A 25,265-nucleotide genomic window follows, 5' to 3' on the forward strand; every position below is an offset into this window, starting at 1 on the left:
GCTTGCTAAAACCGCATGTAACGAAAACATGTTATGGCATTATTGCTTATCTCTCTTCATCCGTACTATCCAGCGTCTTACTTTGTGTAGAGAAAAGAAGGCATTGCTTGATGATGCATGTGCCTCGATGCCATTATCGCACCCCGCAAAATGCAGTCGGAGGTAAATTTAGCCTCGCGCGCGGTGTTAGAGATGGGTAGCTCAGCAGTACATCTGTCCATCCAAGCAAGAATGGTCGCGTTTGAGAGAGCATTCTTTGTAATTGCTATATGTGCACGGGCACAGGGCAGGCCTATGCACATTGATACAGCCGCCAATGTATTTCCTATATGGCTGTCCCGGTCGCTTCACATTTGCGTTTTTTAGTGGCTTCAATAAACCATTCCGATCATCTGTACCAAACCTCTAGTTGATGCACAGTTCATCGCGGAAGACCTTATGCATATGTGACACCTGCGCTTAAGCGGCGAAAACACACATGAATATTTATTAGTAATGAATAATTGTAAGGCTTATTAGGCCAATATAGGTTCAACGTAGACATTTGTGCAGCAGAATATCAGTACTATATAGTTCTGCAAACACGACACTGTTCATTGAATGGAAAAGATTCGAACTAAGAGAAGTAAATGAGAAGAATGCGTTAAATGCATGGTGATTCGTTTCATCTACCTCACCATCTTCCCTTTGCCATGATTCCAGCTAGTTCCGCAGCCCGTAACTTGATGGAGACATAAATTAGCCTGGAAAGGAAATTTGTGAAAATAGGGGCGACAGACTCAGCGGACAGGTCATATGACCACCTTTTTACAGCACCACTTGTTAACACGGAAAAGTTAAAGAGCACAGCACAAGTGCTGTCCACAGGTTAACAGGTTGCGTGTTCGTGTTTGGAACAGGTACTGCGAAAAATGCATCAGTACCAATTTGTCCAATTTTAAGCCCTATTAAGGTGATATAATGTCCTCCGACAGGCAGTTCAGGCCATAAAGCAATTTCAATGGGCTAATGTTTTTAACATCAAACGTACAGACAAAAAGTCTTGGCAAAAGGGTAGCGGCACGAGCTGGTTGGTGAAATATTCTTGAGACAAGAAAAAATATCTTTAGTGTGCAAATCATAGAAGTCGTGTGCTCCGTCCTTGGCAAAAGATATCGTACACACCGAACCTTAGATGTCTCACAACATTTACGGCATTTAATGAGTGGGGCTCATGTGCCGTTGAGACAGCTTATGACGTTTAAAAACAGCCACTCGAAATGCTGCAAGACTGAAAAGTCTAGAAGAAACCGAAAATCCTTGCTTGTCTCTAATGTGATTTGCAGAGAAAGCAAGAGCGTTCTACTTTTGTCTCATATGCGTCTGACACCCACTGCAACCCCACGCAACTTATTTCGTAAAGTCTGTCCCTTTAACAACGCCGAGAGAGAGAGAGAGAGAGAGAGAGAAATTTGTATTACGGTGGGATATCTTGTTCGTAGGGCGTGTCCCTCAGTGCAGGGCCTGAGTGGCTAGCGACACTCAACGTTGCTATTCCTTTTCCCTTCATTCAATTTGTTCGCGGCTTCTCATACAGACGAGGCCAGACAGTCACAAAAACATCTCACGTTACAACTGTTCGCAAGAACGAATTCTAGCCTATTCTGACGTCGTACAAAGGCAGTCGGCCATTGGTGAAGAGCTCTCACGAACGAAGAGCTTTGCGAATTTGCCCCCAGAGGAGGACGATGGCCATAAAATTAAAGGTTTTTACTTTAAAAGCAATCGTCTTGCTTTGTACGTGAATGGTCCGAGGGCTGTCACCTATAAAACTCTTAATCCCTTCAGTTGTCGTTAACAGTGTCGGTTGAAAATTTAGTTCCACAGAATTCCGTGCATCTTCAGAGGCATGAGAAGCACACAGCTGAAGAACGGATTGGGAGTTTCAAAATTATTCAGCGAGTTTTGTCAAGTTACCAGTATTCGAACTCGATGCGAGAGCTCTCTACGGGAGACATGACAACACCGACTATTTTATGTCTACCATACTTAATAAGCGAAACAGAAAATCATTAAAAAAACATGAGAACATACCGAAACCTAGAGCAAGGACATACTGACACCCAGAGCGAACACCTAGCCGTCTACATTCCAACTCATTTTATAAAAAAAACTTCACATATTTTACTCAATGTTTCAGCACAACTTCAACCAGGAGTGTTTCAAAATGTATGCGAGACGTTTCGAATATCATTACTTTAAACAGCGTTGTGGCTTTTGATGCACTATCTTGACGTGCACAATTGTGCACACAGCACCTGAAGGGTTAAGCAACAAAACGAATAGTTTCAACAGCGGCACATCCCACGCAAATGCACGTAAAATGCGGTTACCCGTTAAATTGGTAACCGCACAATTTGTGTAGATGACGTTTTTGCAGTTGACAGATGTGACCAGCTTCTAACGACTAATTGAAGCCATCTTCTAATGTACGTCACCGTTAATTTGAGAACCTTGATGAGCTAGCAAAATTTGAAAAGTTAAGTTGCAACTCCGAAGTATAAGCTTATAGGTCATTTGGTCTAGTTGCCTCTCAGAACGTCTGGATGTCTCTAACAGTGTAAACTGTATGCCTCAATCTTAGTTTCTTTTTCTTCTTCAAGTTCTAGCTGAACAATTCAGGGTCGAAAGCAAATATTTCTACACGAATAGTTGCCAGAATTACTCCTTTTTAGTTAAATTCAAGAATTTCCCAAATAACTTGCATGGTTGCCTAAAGAGAAAATTTTTCTGCTCCACACAGATTCGAATGGCAAAAGTGGTTAAGCCTGAACTCAGTATTACTATTCAAGGGAAATTGAAACAAAACACTCACTGAGTTTAGAAGGATAAAGAAATGCCTGAAAAATTTATTGTCTTCAATTCCTGAGTAACAGGTTGATTATTAGAAGAGAAAATGAGGGTCAAAGTGTCAGTTTTTGAATTTAGCTGTGTATTCCCACCGCCCGTACGTTACTGTGATGTCCTGGATATTAGAGTATTTTCTGGCTCAACTAAAGTTGCCGGAACTCGCCATGTTCAATTTGTTGCTACTTTAGAACACGATGTAGCCTATCTTTGCCGCTAAAAAATGAACTAGGCCCTTAAAGACACGGTGAAAATTCATGGCGTCACAGCAAGCTGGTGCTAGAACTTTCAAGGACACGTCGCCACCCATCCTGTGTTGTTGCGCTTTTTCTCGCCTAACAAGCGCGGTATTGCGGTAAGAGTGGTGTTTTGATATTGTAAAAGTGTTGTTTACAAATACAGAAGAAATATTTCTTTCTCTTAATGCATGTCCCTTTAATGTTGGCTACTAAGCAGTAGAATTAGTCAAGAAGAAACAGGCCAACCTAGACGCAGTAAGGGTAAAAGCAAACCATTTCAGGCTTGTGCTTGGAAACGAATATGCAGCTTTACCACAGATAAGTGAAGATGACATAGAGGTGATGAATGAAACCGTAACTAGGCTTTTAGAAGCAGAAATTCAAGTGGGAGGTAATGCACAAAGGCAAAAAGTCGGTAAGCTCTCCAAAGTAACAAAGGACCTAATAAAGAAACGACAAAGAATGAACGTGTCCAACTCAAGAGATCAAGAGAAAATACGAGGTATTCGAAATTATACCGTGAGAAAGACTGAGGAAGCAGTAAAAAATGAATGCAGCAAGAAATCAGTGAGCAGGAAACTTTGTACTGGACAAACCTAGACGTATGCGCTGAAATATAAGCCTGCTAATATCATCAGCAATCTCGACGATATAGTAAAACCAGCGGAAGAACTTATACTCACCTGTACAGTACCCAGAGCAGCCACGATAACCCCATTCGAAGTAGTAATGAACAGTTGCAGAGGCTCCCTCTATAACTAGCGATGAAGTTAGGACGGCCTTGCAAGACATGAAACGGGGAAAAGCGGCAGGAGAAGATGGAATAACATTTGACTTCGTCAAAGATGGAGATATCATGCTTTAAAAGCTTGCGGCCCTTCATGAGTTCGAGTGTGCCCGAGAAATGGAAGGAAATGAAAGAATGCCGCCATTATACTAATCCACTAAAGGGAGACGTTAAAGAAGTGAAAAAATGTAGGCCCATTAGCTTGCTTTCAGTATTATATCAAATATTTGCCAAGATAATTTTCAATAGATTAAGGGCAACACTTCACTTCAGTCAACGAAGGGCACAGGATGGCTTCAGGGTGGGATATACTGCAATGGATCACATCCATGTCATCAATCAGGTAATCGAGAAATCTAGAGAGTACAACCAACCCCTATATGGCTTTCGTAAATTATTAAATGTTATTTTATTCAGTAGAGATAGCAGCAGTCAGAGACGCATGACGTAATGAAAGAGTACAGAAGGTATACGTGAATATGTTGAAAAATATCAACAAAGATGCCACAGCTATCCTGGTTCTCTACAAAAATAGTAGAAAGTTACCTATCAAGAAAGCGGTCAGGGAAGGAAACAATGTCTCCGATGCTATTCACTGCATGCTTGGAAGAAGTATAGACGCTAGTAAACTGGGAAGGCTTAGGAGTGAGAATCAACGGCAAATTTCTCCACAACCTTCGGTTTGCAGATGACTCTGTCCTTTTCAACATTACTGGGGTCAAAACGCAAAAAAATGATTGAGAATCTGAATGAAAAAAGTGCAATAGTGGGGTTGGAAATTAGTATTCAGAAGACAATAATAATGTTCAATAGCCTGGCAAGGAAACAAGAGCTCAGGATGGCCAGTCAGCCTCTAGAGTCTGTGAAGAAGTACGTTTACCTAGGTCAATTACTCACGGGGCACCCTGATCATGAGAAGGAAATTTACAGAAAAATAAAAATAAATTGGAGTGCATACGGTGGACATTGTCAGATCCTGACTGCGAGCTTACCACTGTCATTGAAAAGAAAGGTGTACAATCGCTGCATTCTACCAGCGCCAACATATGGGGCAGAAACTTGGAGGTTGACAAAAGAGAGAGAGAAAGAGAGAGATAAGTCATAGAGGAAAGGCAGGGAGCTTAACCAGGCTGAGCTCGGTAGGCTACCCTGCACTGGAGAAGCGGGAAAGGGGACTGAAAGAGAAGGAAGAAAGAAGGTCACAGTCTCCACTGTTATGCACACCAGCGCGCACCATTGAGTCAGGCGCAGGCGGTCATACAGGTTGGCGCACTTAAAGAAACGCAACGGCATCTTTGTGGCGTGGCACACAGCAGACGCACACGCACAGCTCAAGAACAAGTTAAGGACCGAGCAAAGAGCGATGAAACCAATAATTTTACGTGTAACGCTTAGAGGCAGGTAGAGAGCGGTGTGGATGAAAGAGCAAGCGGGGATAGCCGATATTCTAATTGACCTTAGAGAAAAAAATGAAGCTGGGCGGGCCATGTAAAGCGCACAATGCATAACCAGTGGACCATTCGAGTTACATAATAGGTGCCAAGAGAAGGGAAGCGCCGTCGAGGACGGCAGAAAATTTGGTGGGGTGATGAAATTCGGAATTTTATAGGCGTATGTTGGAATCAGTTGTCGAAGTACAGGGCGCAGGAAGAGGCCTTCGTTCTGCAGTGGACATCAAAATAGGCTGATGATGATGATGACTCAGCAGTTACCAAAATCCAGTATTGCCAATCTTGAATTACTTAAAAGTCCAACTGCAGCTAAGTGCCAAAGAAGAAGCGTTCGATGAAAAAGATACGATGTAGCGCAGATATGTCTAGAAAATCGCCGTAAATTAAATATTCTTTATGTTACTGTTCGCCGTGTGTTTAGAGTGCAAATTGCTGCTACCAAGATTTTTTGAATATTTCCGTATAGGAAATTAGTCTTATTAGGAATACGGCTCCCTTTTTATGTCTCAGGGCTTTATAACTCATCATATGGAGTCTGGTGATGTAAACGATGGCATATTGCTTCGACGGGCAATATTTGTCACGGTAGGATAAGCTTTACGGCCCGCCGTACAGCCGGTGCGTTGCTGCTTCTTATGTGTAAGGCAGTTGTCACTTACAACTTTTCTTTTTTAAATCTGAAAAAAAAATTGTCATGGTGGGCGCTATACTTTCTCTTCAGTTTTCATTTACAACACGCTCTTATGGCTCTGCGACACCTCTACTTACCGGGTACGTTGTCAAAGCGAATGTAGCATCATTAGAGGACGGCACGATATTTAAGCGTCCCGCGCATCTAGCATCAATTTGGATTTTACGTTACACGCTTTCGTCACATCTCACAGACTGCGTGCTTGTCGTTAAAGTTAGTTAAATGTACGAAAGAGCATTGTTGCGTCTTCTAGCGTCTGTAGCCGGTGTCAGTTAACAAACACGGTGGATGGTAAGTGACGATGGTTGTCAGCACACTGAGATACTCCATCATCTTGCCTCCCTTCTTCATCTGCGAAGAAGCACCACGGAGCTTTTATTTCTGTTATTACAGGAACTTGATGAAGTGAAAGTTTTGATGACCGCTATCTGCAAGCGCCGTTGTGCTACCAGATGTCTCGAGGAGAAAAACAAATGCTGGCTCCCCCGTAATCGAGAGTAGGTGTAAACAAGAAATGGCTACCGGTAAAGAAGGTTGGTTGGAGATGATACTAACCACAATTTTAAAATGGGTTTAGTGCATGTTTGCAATGGCACACCCAACCATACCACACCACACCATAGCGCACCATGCCATACTATGGGTTGGTCCCATATGGAGACAATAGTTTCCTTTCAAAGAGAGAATCTCACTACAAGTCTCGTCTCAGCCAAGCACCTATTCGCGGCGCACCGAACTCTGCTGGCGCTGCCAGCGCGCCCTACGCGCCCCGGAACTCACGTGCCACTGTCGCTGAAACGAGCACAGACACTGTTTCATCGCCAAAAGATGACAATGAAATAGAGTGCCCTGTACCTTTTAAACGTCGCCCCCCCCCGCCCCCTATTAGAGATCCCAAATAAAACTTCAGCGTAGTTGAGGTTACAGTCTAGTGATATTGTGAAAAAAAAAAAAAACATTAGGAAGAACTCGGAAGCAATATTTTTTATAATTTGCTTGGGCAGTAACTAACGTATGTAATGTGGTCCTGTACAAAGGCTTGGGGGCCAAAGGCCGCGTTTCCTTATGTTTTCACTGGTTGCCCTGATGATCACGTTTTGTTCTTGCGACGATGCCCGGATGTTCTTGTTCCATTCTCGTCTTGCGTGCCCGGATAATGGCTCAGGATTTTGGCTCAAGGTCTCTTGAAGGTCGCCGACAAGACTAGAAGCATTTCATGCTTAATATTTCTCAAGTGCATTCTGCGGCAGTGGCTTCTATAATGGATACAAGGACTTGTATGAAAATATTCTGGAAAGTCGAACAAGAATGAAGACAAATATATTTTTCAGTATTTCATTATTCTGGACAGATGTGCCGTGTGAACTAGTTCTGCTTGTCTCCACAATTAGCTCGCAGAAGCGGAATCCAGTTTGCAGACTTGCGGAGACGCAAACTGGTTCGGAAGCAGAAGCAGCACTAGTAATAGGCAAAAAATTATTGTAGAAATGAAGGCTGTGCTACTATGTATATGCTGTACATGGTACAAAAGAGAGTATAGTCAATGCGGCGACCATTCACTCATAGTTATAAAAAAGCGAAGTCTTTGAGACTGAAACAATCGATTATAGACTAGTGGAGTATGATTCCAGTGCAGCGAAATGTTAGGTTCCATAGTTTGTCTACGACAATGTGAATATCAATTCCTAATGTAATTCAGAGAGAGAGAGAGAGAAAGAGACGCATGGAAGTCAACGAAACAAGCGTTCGGTTTGCTACCGTAGACTGGGGGTAAGGGAAAGGGGGAACAGAAAAAGGAAGAAAATGAACACTTAGTGTTCGTGGAAGGAGGCGCGGCAGCACTATAAGTGGTCTTCCAGGCCGGGGAACTTCAAGTACTCCACTATTTCCTGAATCGCTTTTTGTGCCGAGTATCTTTTGATTTGGAGTACGGTCTCGAGTTCAGTCGCTTTTAAGTTGTCCGGAGAGAGCGGTGTTGAACGTTGTACCGGAGACAGATGGACAATGGGCGCTCGATGGTTTTCTCGCACCTACAGGATTCGCACATCCCCCTATCGACCATTCCCATACTATAGGATCAAGCATTCGTAAACCCCACTCCCTGCTCCAAGCGGCACGGCAAGGTTGATTCGCCGCGGGGAAGGCTAGATAGCAATTGAAGCCGTAGCAAGAGGCCCAGCATATGCAGTCGGCGATTGAAGGCACTTGGAGAACTCCAAATATATTGTGTCTTTTTTTGGCGTGCAAGCAGATGTTCCCTGGCAGCGTCCGTCCTCGCCAAAGATATTGGACGCATCTGTGTGTCTTCGTGGGCAGACCAGCAGCCTCGTCAACAAACTCGTTGCCGACGATATTACAAGGAGCAGGAATCCGGTGAAAGATTATAATGTTCCCTGTTTCCAGAGTAAGATGACATTTATTTACAAGTACTACATATCACATAGAAGCTTCTTTTTTTTCATGTATGTCTGTCACTACGCCGTCAGCTTTCCTCTCGCTGCCTCCTGATTGACCATGTCGACGGGGCATTAGTGGCCTTTTCGTAACGTGTGCTTAGCGATTACGTGCTCTGAAGACGAGAATGTGCGGTCGTCCAAAATTGCTTCGGTAGGTTGAGCGCCCATCCTGGATCGATTTGAACCCATTTGCGTGAATGCAATGGAATTCAGTGACCAGGGACAGGCGCTTATTTCCTACTGGCTACACCACCCCGTTGAACCAAGAAAAAATAACGACGTGCTGTTACATTTTTGGACCTGCCTATGTCAGTATTACGCAGTTTAGTTTTTAGAACAAAGGCACTGCGTACTCATACATGACACAGCGTCCACGGCGTATGAATATCAAAGAGAGAAAAGTTCCAAACGAGCCCTGACGAAAGTAATGAGCTATAAGGACGTAGACAATTTGGTTATCTTATATAAAGGACTCCATTGCCAGGATGAGTTCTTGTTTCCTGTTCCCTTTTTCCTTTCCGGGGATTTGTTCGTGCTCTCATACGCTGGAGTTCCTTACTTCCTAATTTACTTGCTGTTTTCTTCTTCGGTTGGGTGCGATGGTAATTGACGAATAATTTCCGTCTACCAATCATGCGCTCATATAGCGTGCCTTTAAGAGCCTTTGTGTTTTTCAGACAACAGAAAGCTGGACAAGTTGCTAAGCGTTTATAACATTACTTACCAGGCCTAAAATAAAGGAAAGAAAACTGATATGAAACAAAAAATATATTATAGAGTTTTGCGTGTCAAAGCCACGATTTCATTATGAGGCACGCCACAGTGAGAGACTCCGGAATAATTTTTGACCACCTGGGGTTCTTTAACTCGCACGTAAACGTAAGCACACGGGTGTTTTCTCACCCCATCGAAACATGGCCACCGTGGCCGGGATTTGATCCCACAACCTCGTGCTTAGTAGCCCAACACCATAGTCACTAAGCAACCATGGCGGATAACGGATACGAACGGCTTCTGTGCTGTGCCATTCTTACCTCTCGTGTTCGTGTTTCGGAGACTTGCTTTTGAAAGTCCCGAATCTCGCTTCCCATCGAAATATCTTGAGTGGAACGGTCTTCTTAGCCACATTGTTACCCCAACCAATTTCATATCTTCAAAATCGCCATCAGTCACTTACAGCATTGATAGGCGCCCTTCTCCCCCAATTTATTTTACTCCACCCCGCACATATTGTGCCATATGCGATCCTCTAAGGCGCAATAAACAAACAATGCAAGAGCGAATTCACAGGAATTGACAGCCCAGAAGCACACATTTTAGTAAGTGCGTCATTTGTATAGCGAGAAGGGCTATTGTCATGAAACTGTAGTGTCTTCTAACCTGCAGAAACATTATACTTCGTGAAACGCGCACAAGAAAAAATAAAACGTAAGAAATACCACTTGTAACTATAAAGAAACAAAATTCTTCAGCGACGTGGAATTTATTACTTCCCGCCATCAAGCCAAAAAGTGGGCTCGTATTAGATTTTACTGTTCGCTAAGGACGCAGGAAAGCGCATCAGGCTTATCATAGCCCAAAAGAACGAATGTAGGGAAAGCCGCTTTTTCTTCAGTGATGCTGCGAGAAGAGAGTAGCGATTCTGTAATGAGCCAGAATCTGCATTACAAAAGATGTTCGCGCACCATGAGGCACTTTCCGGGTTCCTAAAATAAATAAATAAAACAAAGAAACAAACGAAGCTCGGCCGTGTTTTGTATATAGGTATAGGTGTGCAACCGTCTAAAGAAATTTGAAATGGGCATGGCGCGTCCCTTGTATTCTCTAGGGGCCAGGCGACGCTCTATCTTTATGCTACTGTAAGGCCGAACCCTGCAAACAATTTTAGACACTCAACGCAGTGTTCTTCGCTTTTGGGTTCTTTCCTATGGCTGTAGGCGCTCTCTGAGCTCCATATATCGCTAGGCTGGGATGTTCGATCTAGACGTTTTGATGCTTCTTTTGTTGGAGAAAAAGTGCTTGGAAATTCAACGAGTAAGTCTCCGAATGCAGCCACATAAGCTAAAATGCTGAGCATACTAAGGCATGAGAGTCACTGAAGTAGATCATGGCGGCTCTACCAACACGTGCCGCACCGTGAGCACACGCCGCACATTGAATGTTCCCGACATTGCGCAACGGGTGATGTGAACAAGGAGGGTTGCTTGGGCTAGTTGGTAATTCATGGTAAAAGCGACGAACAGCGCGAAGGACAAGGACTGCGAGAGACGACAAAGACTGTGATGTGAACACGTAAACAACTTATGCGACAATGGATTAAACTATATTCAGTCAAGACCATGTGACCAGTTCTGAAAGCAGATGAAAGAACTCCTGTGCCCTTTACCATTTATTTCTTTTTTTGCCAGATGCGGGAGTGGTTTGCTGAAAGGACTCTGGAGCACTCTGTTTGCAAGTCACTAAGAGAAGTATAGCGGTGGCGCCTTTTCAAGTATAAAATGGATGTTTTTGAGAATCCTAAATGGAGTACCGCGTAAGTGATTCACCTACATAAATGCAGTTTTAGTGAGTGTTGGTGAGGACGGTCTACAAATGCTCCAAAATACTTTACTTCTGAAACAAATATTTAAATTTCTGCAGCGAAAATTAGCGAATGAAGTCATTATGCGCAGTCACAATAACAGAATTCCTATGATAAAAGCAAACCTATTTTACAATATGTTTCCTTTGATCATTGTTGACATTACGTGAGAAGCGGTTGCCGACATCATCGTACGGGACTACAGCTTCTTCTTATATTTTCACTTCAATAAACAAAACAAGAAGTAACGGACGACAAGTCTGTGTTTATATGTATTTCCCATAAATCTAATGAAACAATGACGGCAAATATTCTGTAGAACGACGTGTTGTTGGGCTAGTTGGCGTTTTCTTACCTACGTAATGTAGCCCGAAGACACAAAGAAGAGACACAAAACACGGCGCAGGCGCCGGTAACGTGATTGATTGATTCTGAATCGTTCAGAACTGCGATTGCTAGTGCGAGTGATTCTCAAGCAACCAGGAGAATCGAATTCTCAGGATGACACTTGTCATCCTGAGGGAGTGTCCCGAGTGTCTCGCCCACTAGAATTTGTAAGTTGCAATATGTGACATAAGGTAATTAGTTAAAAGCTTCATTAGTGACTTTTCGTTAATTTGTTGATTATGAATTTCAATGTATTGTAACAGATACGAAAGGATCGGACACGAGAAAAGAAGAGAAGACGACGAGAACGAGGAGTTTGAGAGGCCGAGCTGCGCTACTATCACGCTACGATCCATCATCCCTCGCCTGTAAATAAAACCATTTGTTCGCAACTCTTCGTAACAGTTGTGGTGGAAGGTGCGTGGTAATCGACACCCGAAGACGGAGGCTCAACCAAAAGTGCTTCGACGGAGCCGTCGCATTGCTGGACTCCCACCGAATCTACCGGAGTTGAATATATCTCACGACGCAGACGAACAACGGCCGATTCCAACAGCTGCGCCGACAACTTCCGTTCTACAACTGAGAGATGCGCGTCCCTTCGCCGGAAGATCGGTCGAAGACGTCGAGGAATGGCTCATCCATTATCACCGGGTAACTGCCGCCAACAAGTGGAACAGCGCTTCTCAGCTTTCGAACGTCGTGTTCTTTCTCACGAGTACTGCGTTGATGTGGTTCGACAATCACGAGGAAACGTTCACAACATGGGGAAGATTTGTTTCCGAAATCAAAGAGCGATTCGGTGACTCCGCGACGAAAAAGAAAATAGCAGAACAGACGTTACTGCAACGTGCGCAAGTGCCAGGCGAAACCTGCACGACCTACATTGAGGCGGTAATAAAACTGTGTAGCATGGTGGACTCTGGAATGTCTGAGGAAGATAAAGTCGGGCACATCCTGAAAGGAATTGCCGAAGACGTTTATAATTTCCTGATCGCAAAAGACAACCTGGCTTCCGTCGCTGACATCATTCGGCACTGTCGTACTTTCGAGCAGCTGAAAACCAGGCGCATCACGCCGAAGTTTGGCAGGCTAACCAATGTGACTACAGTTGCAAGCGTGGACTGCAACCAGCCCCTCGATCTTGCATCAACCATCCGACAAATAGTTCGGGAAGAGCTCAGCCTTCACGCGCAAGTGGCACATCCAGGCACTCATAGCTTCCGCCTACCACCAGATTTCGAGCCAAACGTGGCATCCTCCCCGTATCCTGCAGCGAGGGGCACCGAGGATTACGAAATTGCGCCCCGACAGCCGCCACGTCTCTACGACAGAGGCGCTACTTATGACGCTCGGCCACAACGAGAGCAGCCGCGTTTTTACCCCCGAGGCCCTGTGACTTCTGCCAGGCCGCGATAAGAAGAGCACCAACCCTACTACCAAGACGTGACTTATGAACAATATAACGGATTTCAGCGAGCCGCAGAGACACGTTGTCCACACAACGAACTTTCTCCCCGCCCGCATCAGCCTAGCATCCGTTTCGAGGAAGATGCTGTGAACCGCGACGCTCCCGTGTGCTACAACTGCGGTTCCACAGGCCATATAGCTCGGTATTGTCGCCAAGGCCGTCAATCATGAAGGACACCACCGATGTTCTCGCCACCCAGAACCCGTACTTCATATGACTTACGGACGGCCGATTGCCTTCCAATGGACCACTTCTCACACGAGACCAGACGCAGCGATTCGCCAACTCCTGAGCGGAGTTTGACGCCACCAAATAACAGTCCCCGTCGCTCTCCGTCCCCTCGGCGCCGTTCTTCGTCACCGCCGCCGGGTAACTAGCATCCGCGGCCAATGGAGGTGAGGTCGCCGGACGGTCTTTGCCAGAAATGCCTCTGCCTGTTGTGATGCTCAAAAACAAAGTGAATGTCTCGATTGACGGAATACCGACGATGGCCTTAGTTGATACTGGGGCGACTGTGTCTGTGATGAGCCTCGCTTTCAAAAACCTTCTAGGCCACAAAGTTATGTTTTCTTGGAACGACGGTACTACCTTTCGTGGAGTGGGCGGCGAGTGGCTTCATCCCCTTGGTGTTTGTGCTGTGAGTGTTTTGTTGGCTGGGAAAGTTTTTGTGTCGGAATTCCTTGTTCTTGCTCGTTGTTCACACGATGTTATTCTTGGTATTGATTTTCTTGAACAGTGCGGCGCTTCCGTGCACTGTGGTTGTGGCGAAATATCATTGAACAAGTTAATTATATCAGCAGATTCCGAACAAAGCTCGCGTGGCGAAGACAGGGACACAGACACACTCAGTGTTCTTGATGAAGTGACCGCACTATCGTGGTGCCTGACGCCCGTTCGTGTTTCTGCAACTACTGTTGACGCTGATTGTGTTGACCTTGTAGTTAGGCCTCTCCGCATAAACTGTGCTAAAAATATACTTGTGCCCTTCTCTTTCGTGTGCATGACGAAAGGAGTCGCCACATTGTGGGCGCTGAACTGTTCCGCCACGCCGGTTGTCCTTCCTCCACGGTATAAAAATCACTCTCTTCGATGGAACCGCATGTAACCCAATGGTGGCCCCAACTACTGACGTCTCTACAGCTTGCTCTCGTTGCGATAATGGCCATTTTGAAGAGCTAATGCTTGGCATGATCAGCAAGGCTCTCGGTACGTCGGAACGGCAAGCACTGGTACATGTCCTTGCCTGGCATGAGGCTGCATTCGACTTCACGCATGGAGATGCACCCCTTCATTTACCCTCGTTTCACGCTCGTCACAGGATAGATACTGGCTCCGCACACCCCATCCGCCAGAAACCCTACCGAGCGTCATCCTCCGAGCGAAAGGTTATTGCAGAGCAAGTCAAGGAGATGATGGACAAAGTTGTCGTTCAAGAGTCGTCTAGTCAATGGGCAGCCCCAGTAATCCTGGTCCGAAAAAAAAGATGGCTCCTGCAGATTCTGCGTGGATTACAGACATCTAAACACAGTGACAAAGAAGGATGTCTATCCACTACCGCGAATAGATGACGTCATTGATTGCTTACATGCTGCTTCTTACTTCTCAACACTTGATTTGCGATCGGGGTATTGGCAAATACCTATGGACCCTGCCGACAAGGAAAAGACCGCTTTCGTGACTCCAGATGGCCTATTCCAATTTAATGTTTTGCCTTTTGGCCTTTGCAATGCTCCTGCCACCTTCGAAAGATTCATGGACACAGTACTACGTGGTCTAAGTGGGAGATATGCATGTGGTACCTCGATGATGTTGTAATCTTTGGCCGCACGTTTGAAGAACATAATGAACGCCTCAGCCTTGTTCTCGACTGCATGGAGAAAGCTGGACTGGTTCTAAACTAAAAAAAATGTCCCTTTGGCGAACGTAAAACACTGGTCCTGGGACACTTAGTCGACAAGGTTGGCGTCAGATCCGATCCTCGTAAGATTGAAGCGGTGAGCTCCTTCAAGCCACCACATTCAGCACGAGAACTTCGCTCATTCATTGGCCTATGTTCGTATTTTCATCGTTTTTTTCCCAGGTTTGCCGATATCGTTTACCCGTTGACTAGTATTTTGCGACAAAATGCATCCTTCAATTGGACACCAGAGTGTGACGCATCATTCTCTCAACTGAAGCTTATACTAACGTCAGCAGCCCTCTTGAGTCACTTCGATCCATCTTGCCCGACTGAAGTTCACACTGATGCTAGTGGAATTGGGATAGGAGCGGTGCTTGTACAACATCACAGTGTCGCAGAACATGTTGTCGCATGTGCCAGCCGTTGCCTGAGCAAATCTGAACGCAATTATACGGTTACAGAACAGGAATGCCTGGCAGCCGTTTCCGCCGTACAAAAGTTTCGATGTTATCTTTACGGTAGACCATTCATGATTATCACCGACCATCATTCTTTATGCTGGCTGGTCGGTTTGCGTGATCCCTCTGGTCGCCTCGCACGTTGAGCGCTGCGCCTCCAGGAATGCGACTTTGTGGTGTCGTACAAGAGTGGCCGTCGTCACGCTGACACAGACTGCCTCTCTCGGATTCCTCTTGAGGCTACCGACTGCGATGCTGAGAATTTTGACGACTGTCTCGCTGCTGTTACTTCTACGTTCCCTGACGCGGCAGACTTTCAGCGAGAACAACGGAGCGATGTTACCCTCGATCCGCTTTTTGTCGCCGCCCTTACTTCTCAAGGCAGCGGTTGCTTTACTGGCCGTGATTATTTACTCTACAAAACTAATTATTCCGGGCATGGAGCGCGTTTTCTGCTTGTTGCCCCCGAGAGCCTTCGCTCCGACTTTCTACGCGCCATGCATGACGATGTGACATCCGGCCATTTCGGCTTCATACGAACGCTACACCGCACGCAGGAGCGCTTTTACTGGCCCAAGATGTACGAAACAACCAAGCACTATGTCGATAGTTGTGAAACGAGCCAATGTCACAAGCGACCCACCACCGCAGCCCCGGGTCCCTTTCGGCCATTGACGCCGCCCAGCACGCCGTTTGAGCAAGTAGGCATTGACCGTTTGGGTCCATTCCCGTTATCTAACAACAAGAACCGTTGGATAATTGTCTGCGTAGACCATCTTACCCGGTATGCAGAAACTGCAGCCATAGCGTCTTCCACCGCTGCTTGCGTGGCGGTCTTCCTGTTTCGTTCCGTAGTCCATCGTCATGGCCCGCCACGTGTCATCATCAGCGACCGTGGTCGCCAGTTCACGGCTGATGCCATTGAAGAGTTACTTCGTTTGCGCACTTCACAGTTCCGTCATTCCACGCCGTATCATCCACAGACCAATGGCCTCGTTGAAAGGACAAACAAAACGCTGACCAACATGTTTTCCATGTACGTCTCCTCCAATCATAAGAACTGGGACGACGTGCTGCCCTTCATCACTTACGCATACAACACGGCGAAACACGAAACCACGAACTATAGCCCATTTTATCTTCTGTATTCAAGGTTACCCCGAAGCCCTCTCGACACTTTCTTACCCTTCGTTCTGCACAGTGACTCTTCTGTATCGAAGACTTTGTGTCTCGCCGAAGAAGCCCGTTGAATAGCTCGTCTTCGTACTCTGGCCTCGCAAAGTCGTTCGAAAGAGCGATACGACGACCGTCACGTACAAGTATCGTTGGAAAAAGGTGACTTGGTTCTTCTTTGGACACCGCAACGCAAGCGTGGAGTGTGCCAAAAGTTCTTGTCACAATATTCAGGGCCATTTGTAGTTGTGGACCGCCTGAGCTAACTCACTACGTCATAGCTCGCCTACTGTGCAATGGTCGGCGATCAAGCAGAACTCAGCTGACTCATATTGCTCGCCTGAAGCCTTTCTACCCTGCTTGTGCATCCTGACTCGCCCCACGGGCTTCGTCTGCTTGAGGGGAAATGTAACAGACACGAAAGGCATGGACAAGATAAAAGAAGTGAAGACGACGAGAACGAGGAGTTTGAGAGGCCGAGCTGCGCTATCACGCTACGATCATCATCCCTTGCCTGTAAATGAAACCATTTCTTCGCAACTCTTCGTAACAGTATTATGCAAATAATGTGTGCCTTTTTGAGTAGACCAGCTCACGGACTAGAAATGTGATATCTACCACAACCAATCTTTAAAAATTTTGAGCCTTCTAAAAGAAAATAAGGGCATATAACGGCGTACATCCCCGTAACATATTTGGAAGTATTACAACGAGAAAATCCGTGAATAACACTTCCTTATCTCAGAACAAGGTAGAGTAAGATGCGTTTCCACCTCAGCAGCCCTATACAGATTACATCTTATAGCATTTAGGCAACTGCGACTGACAACAACACGACGCTGGAACTTCATTCTGCGCACTTCTTGAAGGAAGGAAAAGTATTCTTTCTAAAGGGCATTACAAGCGAATGGGCAAAGCGGTTTTAATCTCTTCTTGATTGATTAAATAAATGTTTTGCTTTCGATGGAATGGTTCTTTGCCCTAATAAAGTCCTTACTTAAAAACAGAAACAATGGACCCTTCCTCTTGCTTCACATTTGCTAAGCTTTGAAAGAATAGGCGTTGTGCCTTCACTGGGAGCAAACTGATTGCTAAGTTCACTTTGATCTCCATTAATCATGTATGCCATAATACAAAGCGACGATGAGAGTGATACCCTTCATACTTCAGCAGAAAAGAAAACAGAAATGAATGAATGCAGGGAATATGCACACAGCTAAGCTGAAAATACTGACATCGTCTCAATTGCATCGTTTTTTCAGCATGAATGCAACAAGCATAGGGCACTAAGATACGTAGCAAACATTTCATTAGTGCGTCGGAGTTTTATGTACCAGCTATTCAAATGGCCAGGACTGTCCTGTATAACATTTACGTGGAGCCACGCTTACAGATATGCGACGGAAGCGCAAAAACATTCTCTTTGCTCAACGCGTTAAGACGATGCGTTTTCTTGACGACGCAGTGCATCCAACGTTTCACGAAGGTGATGGCGCCTGGTGTCACACGTCCAAAGAAAATGTCCACGTTGCTGGCAACCAGCCAAGGGCTGCCGGCAGAGCGCACGCTAGCGCTCTTGCGTTCCCTGGCATTACTTTTCTACGCGTTGGGTTAATCATATGCATTGATTAGCTGATCAGCGTCACCACGCTCGTCTACACCTTTCCGCAGCGCCAAACTGATGCGGATTCCTAGTTATCTGTCCATGGTACCTGAATGAACGGGCCAAAACAAAGTACAATCCTCTAATATTACTTTCACACGAGTGCTGCTCATGAACATGGCAAAATATCGCGCATGAAATTCGTGATAGCGTCTTGGCCGTCGCATGGCAACTAAATAAACTTGCATACCGATATAAATAGTTGTTTTGAATTCAAATAAACTCTCGCATTTTTACATGCTGAAACTACGACCAGAATATGAGGCACTGCGTATTGTAAGACTCCTGATTACTTTTGACCACCTGAGGCTCTAAGACGCGCACCCAATGCACAGTACACGAGCGTGTTTCCATTCCACCCTTATGAAAATGAGGTCGCCGCTGCTGGGATTGAACCCGCGACATCGTGCTCGACAGCTGAAGGCCATATTCACTGAAGTACTGCGGCAGGCGTTTTTTTTTATTTCGCCTATGACACCTAAAAAATGTCTACATCATATTTCGGCATAATCTGACCGCGTGGTCTTGAGCTGTGTTGACACCTCACAAAGAAAAAGAGAGCGAAAGCCACCATGCCAGCCATTCAATCGGCAATACCGCGTACAAGAGGATATGCCAACTATGGTCTCGTATGCATCCGTGGCGTAGAGTGCAGGAGCAAGGGGCGTGCCAATTCCCGTCACTGTGCGTTCGACCGCTTGCAACTACGGCGAAGTAAACGCTTCAGGGTAAACACAGAAAAAAAACGCCTACATTCCACCTTGTGAAAGTGGATGTCCGGACGTTAGACGAAGCTACACAAGCGCCACCACAAGAAGCGATGTGCATCACGCGCGAAAGTGCAACATACTCCCTCATTTTTCTAAGCCATCCGCCAAGCGCAAGTGCCTTATGGAACTAAATTATCATTTAAAAGTAGGTTACGTCAGAAGAATGCGCAAGGTACTACCAAGGTCGTGTAATACTTTTAATCTGGTCATGAAACTCCCGCGTACTGCTGTTGGAGAGCTTCATGTAACGCCCGCAGTGGACGCACCGCTGTGCTGGTGCAAGTACAAGATGGACTGGAGCAGACGCTGAACGGACGCCCCGTGACAGACGTTCTGCGAGTACGCCTGCAATTGCGCAAGCGTACACTGCCTGTATCGGCATGTGAATAGTTTGCACAAAACGTGCAAATCACTGCCCTGCTTCTGTAGTGTGTCCAGAAACCTAAACGCGAACAATTTCGAAACAACCACAACAGTTTGGTTCATTCCTAGGTTCAATTAAAGCTGCATTTACAACTATCAGAGCTAATCAACTGGTTTACTAACGAAACAAATAGGTAATTAATAAACCAACGAATGAATTACTAAACTAATTACCAAATTATTAAACATATGAATATTTATTCCTAAATTATTACTACATATAACTAAGCTAACTAAAACTAATTACTAGTTACCAATTACTGAACTAACAAATCTAACCAACTGATTAACTAACGAAACATAGGTAATTACTAAACTAATGACCAAACTAATAACTACCTAAGCTAGGTTACTAACTTATCGAACAACTACATTAACTAACTAAACTGAATAATAAGTAACGTAACAAAGTACAGTAACAACACCATCTCCACCAATAAACTAATTGCATAATAATAATCATGTATTATACCAACCAAACTAAAAAACTAAAATAACAAACAAAACAAATTACCTATTCAAGCTAACAAAGCTAATTAACTGTTTAAATAGGTGATCTAAGTGAAATAACAAACTTACGCACTAATAACCTGCATTACTATAATAACTAAGCAAATATATAAACTAATAATCTAATAACTAACACACTGAACTATCTAGCCAAAAATAACTGACTTCTCCAACTAACTAGACAAAGTGCAAATAGAGACAGCCGAACGAAACAGTTTGTGCAGGGTGAGTGAGTGAAACGATGAGGGAAAAATACGGAAGTTAACCAAGGAAGGCTAAAGGGAGACGGTGACGACGAGTCGGCCAGGTTGCAGCAGCACCAATGCGACGCTTAATCGTTGCTTGCTCTTCGTGCAGTGACTCGCCTGTTTTGCTGATCACAACTTCTGGGACGTCACGTGGCCTGGGTTAGCTTTGTCTGACCTTACTTCGTAGTTTCCAGCCGGGCACGCGAATTCCATCGAGCGCTTGCTCTGGGACTACCCTATCACTGCGATAAGTGACAGTTTCGACGTGTCCCTCTTCAAACGTCGTCATGTCAGTCATCCCGGCAACCTGCCTCTCGATCAGCCAATTACCGACAACTGCCGGTCTGTGACGTCAGCCAAAAGGAGTATATATATCCTGCGCATCGATCCATTCTTCAGTGGGCCAGGTTGCAGCAGTACCAGTACGATGTTTAATCGTTTCTTGCTTTTCGTACGTTACTACTACAATGCTGTATGTATCTGATCCGATGATCGCTTTTTGCTGCTGCTTCCTTGCCTACATAGTCTTGTGCCCTAGTGTTAGCACATTTTATATTGCACGAGTCGTCTTATCTTGAGCGGTGATGTGGAACTCAATCCGGGCCCTTAGTCCAAGTCAGCTTGTAGCAGTAAAAGCAATCAGTCTATTAATAAACTTGGTTCCCCGAGTGCGACTGGTTCCAACTCCGCTCTCGATGAGGCCGCTGATGCACATTCTCCTCCTGTATTTATTTATTTATTTATTATTATTTATGATACCGTCAAGGTACATAATTGTACATTGCACATGGGAGGGGCGAGAATACATTCCGAGAGTAAGAAATACAGGATTAGTTCAAGGAATTCACAGTGCAGGGGAAAAAAGCGATATGAAGAAACTAGTAATGCATTCATAACAACCAAAACAGAGACTTGCCTAATATGAAAATATAGGAAGAATACACTTTAGGAAGCAGACAATGTTCACCAATAAGTACGCGATTATGCCATTTGCCACCATACATCATTTTATGTTGATCAGTGCATTCTTAAAGATAGTGGGGTCACTGATGCTTACTAATGATGTAGGTATAGATTATTCCAGTCGACTGAAGTCCTAGGAAGGAATGACTGTGAGCACGCGATGGTGTTATGACGTGTACGTTAACTTTATGTACGTGATCACGACGAGCCGAATAATAAGGCGTAGGGTGGAATCCAAAGAGGGCGAAGAGATGCGTTGTGATAGTAGATTTTATGAAAAAAGGGAAATGCGTGATTCCTTTCTGCGAAAGGATAATAATGGCGGTTGAAGGGTACTCTTCACTAATGTAACACTTGCAGTGCGATGGTAGCTAGCTAAGATGAAACGAACAGAGCGATATCGCACAGATTCAATTTCGTTAATTAAGGTGATCTGATGAGGATCCCAAACGAACGAGGCATATTCTAATTGGGGGCGGACCTACCTCGTGTACAACAGCCGTTTTAATAAAAAAGGCGCAAGCGCAAAAGTACTCTTCAAGTATCCTTCGGAGCGGCTAGCTTTAGATATTACATATTGTACATACTGCTTCCAAGAAAGATCGCTAGTTATATGAATGCCAAGATCACGGTAGCATGTAACGGATTGAAGGGGGCAGTCATTGAGGGCGTAGGTAGGGCAAGTTGTATTAGAATGAGAAATCCGGATAGATTTGCATTTATTAATGTTAAGTTCCACGCATCAAGTGAGCCACCAATTAGATATGTTATTTAAATCAGATTGAAGGGTAGCTATATCAGAGGCATTAGTTATTTATCGATACATAACGCAGTCGTCAGCGAATAAACAAATTTGTGAGGAAATGTTATCAGGTAAATTATTAATATATATTAAAAATAAAAGAGCCCCGAGAACCGACTTTTGTGGAACACCGGATTCAACTGGAGCCGCGTTAGATGTGGAGTCATTAGTTACAACAAATTGGGAACGAGAAGAAAGGAACGATTGGATCCAGCTAAGTACTCCTGGGTCAATGTTGAGTGCGCTTAGTTTGTGCAGTAGCAATACATGTTTGACCTTGTCAAAAGCTTTCGAAAAATAAAAATATACGAAACGAGTCAAAAAACCGCTATCAAGGTATGCATGTAAGTCATTGGTGAAAGTTATCAGCTGCGTCTCACAAGAAAAGAAGTTGCGAAAGCCATGTTGACTGTTAGAGGAAAAATTATTCTCTTCAAGAAAGTTGACGAGGTTAGAAAATATAATGTGCTCCATTATTTTGCACGGCACTGAGGTAATCGATATGGACCTGTAGTTAAAAGGATCTTGAGTTTCGCCACATTTGTGGATGGGGATAATCTTTGCTGTTTTCCAGTCATGAGGCAAGGATGAAGACAGGTACGACTGTGAAAAAATGCTCTCTGAGATAGTACAGGAATATTCACTAGTATTTTTTAGAAATTTCGTCGTTATTTCGTCTATTCCACAAGAAGACGTAAGCTTAAAAGTGTCTACTATTTTTTTATGCCAGTAGAATTAAAAATTACGGGATCCATAGGTAAAAAATTGAAGCATGATAGCCTTGGAAGGTCGTTATCATGTGCTGAAGGAGTGAAAGTTTTATAAACACATTATTTAAAATCGTAGCGCAGTGTTGCCGAAGTATAGGTTCGCCGCAAGACATGGTAAGTGATATGATTTTCCATTCACTACACCATTCACTTCTAGATTTTCCATTCTAGAAGCTTCTTGGCTTATTTATAAGCATGTTCGGAAGGGTATTATTGAAAAAAGAAAATTTCATATTCTTTATCGCAGATGAGTAGGCCGAGGCAGCTTCCTTGTAAGCAGACCATTTGGCTTTGCTTTGCATCCGCTTAGCTATGCGAAAAAGTCGCTTTTTTCTGTTAGATAGGCGTTTCAAAGATTAAGTATACCACGAAGCATTGTTCTCCGAAAAAACGCGCCTCGTCGGGATAAGCTTGTTAACAAGATAGTAAATTATTTCTTTGTATATTTTCCAGTTAGTATCTAGTGAACGCTCAGCAACATCAGGCAGGAAATTATCAAGAAAGAGAGCCAGTTCGTAGTTGATAGCGGTGAAGTTGCCGTTTTTATAAACACGAATGATTTTAATACTGTTTTGGGACGGTGGAATTGCCAGGTTAATGAAAAAATGCAAGACGTAGTGATCGCTCAAGGCGGGTGAGTGTGTAACCTTATATATGATATCTGTTGATGACGTTAAAACAAGATCTAAAAGAGATGATGTAGTGTTCGTTACACTTGTAGGGGAAGTAACAACCTGAACCAAGTGGAAATCAGCACATACCTCTGCAAAACGCTTCGATTCTGCGGAAGCTGTATTTAATAAAGGACACGTGCCTGATCAGGAAATGTTTGGTAATTTAAAATCCCCCATAAATAATGCTGGCGCTCCGGGGCAGCTCACACTTATCTGGCATGAGCAATCGTACATGCTGTCTCAAAAAGTCCAGGCTGATGGTGGTGGATGGTAACAAACACCGATCACAACCTTTCTGAAATGTTCAGAAACGCAGCACCATACACATTCAATGTTACATGATATGGCTACAGGGAAACAGTCAAAGCATTCATTAACAGCAATTAAAACACCACCGCCCAGTGTGTTAGCGCGATCAGCACGACAAATATTGTACTTTTTGTTACAGTGGAATAACTCAGTTTGCTACTTTACTCGTCAACCATGTTTCGGCAAATGCAATTATGTCTGCATCACAATCATTTGTTAAGCTATCATCTTTTTTAGGTAACAAGCTACGAATATTAGTAAAAAGAACCGGTACTCTCGACATTATAGGATCGAGGTTCCTGCCCCTCGCGTTATCCTATGGGCGCGCTGTTGGAACATTGTGGCCTGATCTTAAGGATAGAATAGATGCCGCGGCATCATCTAGGGTACTACTAAACGGCTTCATTTCATAGACATTTCGTTCAGTGGCGTCGTATGCATAGCATTTTCTACCAATTAGTAACTTGTTAGATCTTAATTTAAATGGTACATTCTGACCTTTTCCGTATTCAATCAGAGTTTTTCTGGCGTGACGAGTAGCGTGACTGAAATCTTCACTAACAGAGACACTCATGTCTTTTAGCAAGGGACGGTTAGTTATTATTTCTTCTTTCGTTTTATAGGCAGCAAAATTTATTATCAATGGACGTGACTTCCCTGGACTGAATCTACCAATACGCCGTGTGCGTGATATGCTGTCCCTAGTAATACTGAGACTTGGAGTGTTAGTTAGAATGTCCAGTATTTTTTGCTCTGATTGAACAGCAGACTCGGTGGCGATGTCCGTTAAACAATTAAAAAGTTGATTATTCCTACGGAAGCGGTCTTCCGCATCATCCAATCGGCAGCGTAGGAATGCAGCGTCCTTTGCTATACTCCCAACCGCTTCACGCACGTCACCAAGTTCATGCTGCCATTTTTCAAAATTACCGGTCTGAATTTATACGCTCCCAAGTCTTTCTTTAATTTCATATATCGCATCCGCCACCATTTCCCAATGTGTTTTATCTCTGTAATAGTGTCCAGAATTGCTTTTTGGTGATTCTACATTCTTTTAGACCTTTGATCCGAATCGCGTAAAGTTTTCAGAACTTCAGTTAATGTATCTGATTGTTGTTCCTTCGCAGGACCAGGATTACCCTCAACGTCACCGCACAAAAGCAATAAGAAAGAACGAAAAGCACCAAGCACTGCATCTGGGCATGGAAGCACGATTGTAAATGGATCGTCGTATTTTAGTCTTGATATGGGGTGGGGGGGGGGAAAGGCAACTGACCTGTGGAATAAACAAAAAGATGTGTGAGGCCATCATTCCTGTCGTCCGTCCATGCCCACTGAAGATTTCGTTCGGAGAACCGGCTTTGAGCTGACTCGCTATCGGCGCAGCCGAAGACGTTGAAGATACGCAGTGCACATCAGGTGAGAAGTGACCAGTGACGCAACCGCCCTGCCAGATGAGGGCGGCAGCGCACGGAGACATGGAAGCTGGGAAAGCGCCCGCCATCGTAGCTTCGTCGCAAGGGTCACCAACTGTACCGTTGCCGGTGAGGCACTGGTCGACAGGGAGCATCTCATTTGGTGGCAAGCAGCATTCGCCAGGATAAGACGAGGCAGGTGAGGCACAGACGTCTTGAAAACTTGCTTTCGTGGTGA

At 44.5% G+C, this 25,265-nt stretch overlaps 1 long non-coding RNA gene across 2 annotated transcripts in view; it reads left to right on the top strand.

Annotated features, from left to right (window-relative positions):
- The window catches only part of LOC142585911 (uncharacterized), a 239,981-nt gene extending 215,058 nt beyond the window's left edge, over nt 1-24,923 (top strand). For both annotated transcript variants that reach the window (XR_012829149.1, XR_012829148.1), the window contains one exon: nt 24,740-24,923. This is a non-coding gene — a long non-coding RNA (uncharacterized LOC142585911). The remainder of the gene's footprint in view (nt 1-24,739) is intronic.
- The last annotated feature ends 342 nt before the right edge of the window (nt 24,924-25,265 follow it).

The sequence above is a fragment of the Dermacentor variabilis genome, chromosome 6 (genome assembly GCF_050947875.1).
Source record: "Dermacentor variabilis isolate Ectoservices chromosome 6, ASM5094787v1, whole genome shotgun sequence".
NCBI classification, from domain to species: Eukaryota; Metazoa; Arthropoda; class Arachnida; order Ixodida; family Ixodidae; genus Dermacentor; species Dermacentor variabilis.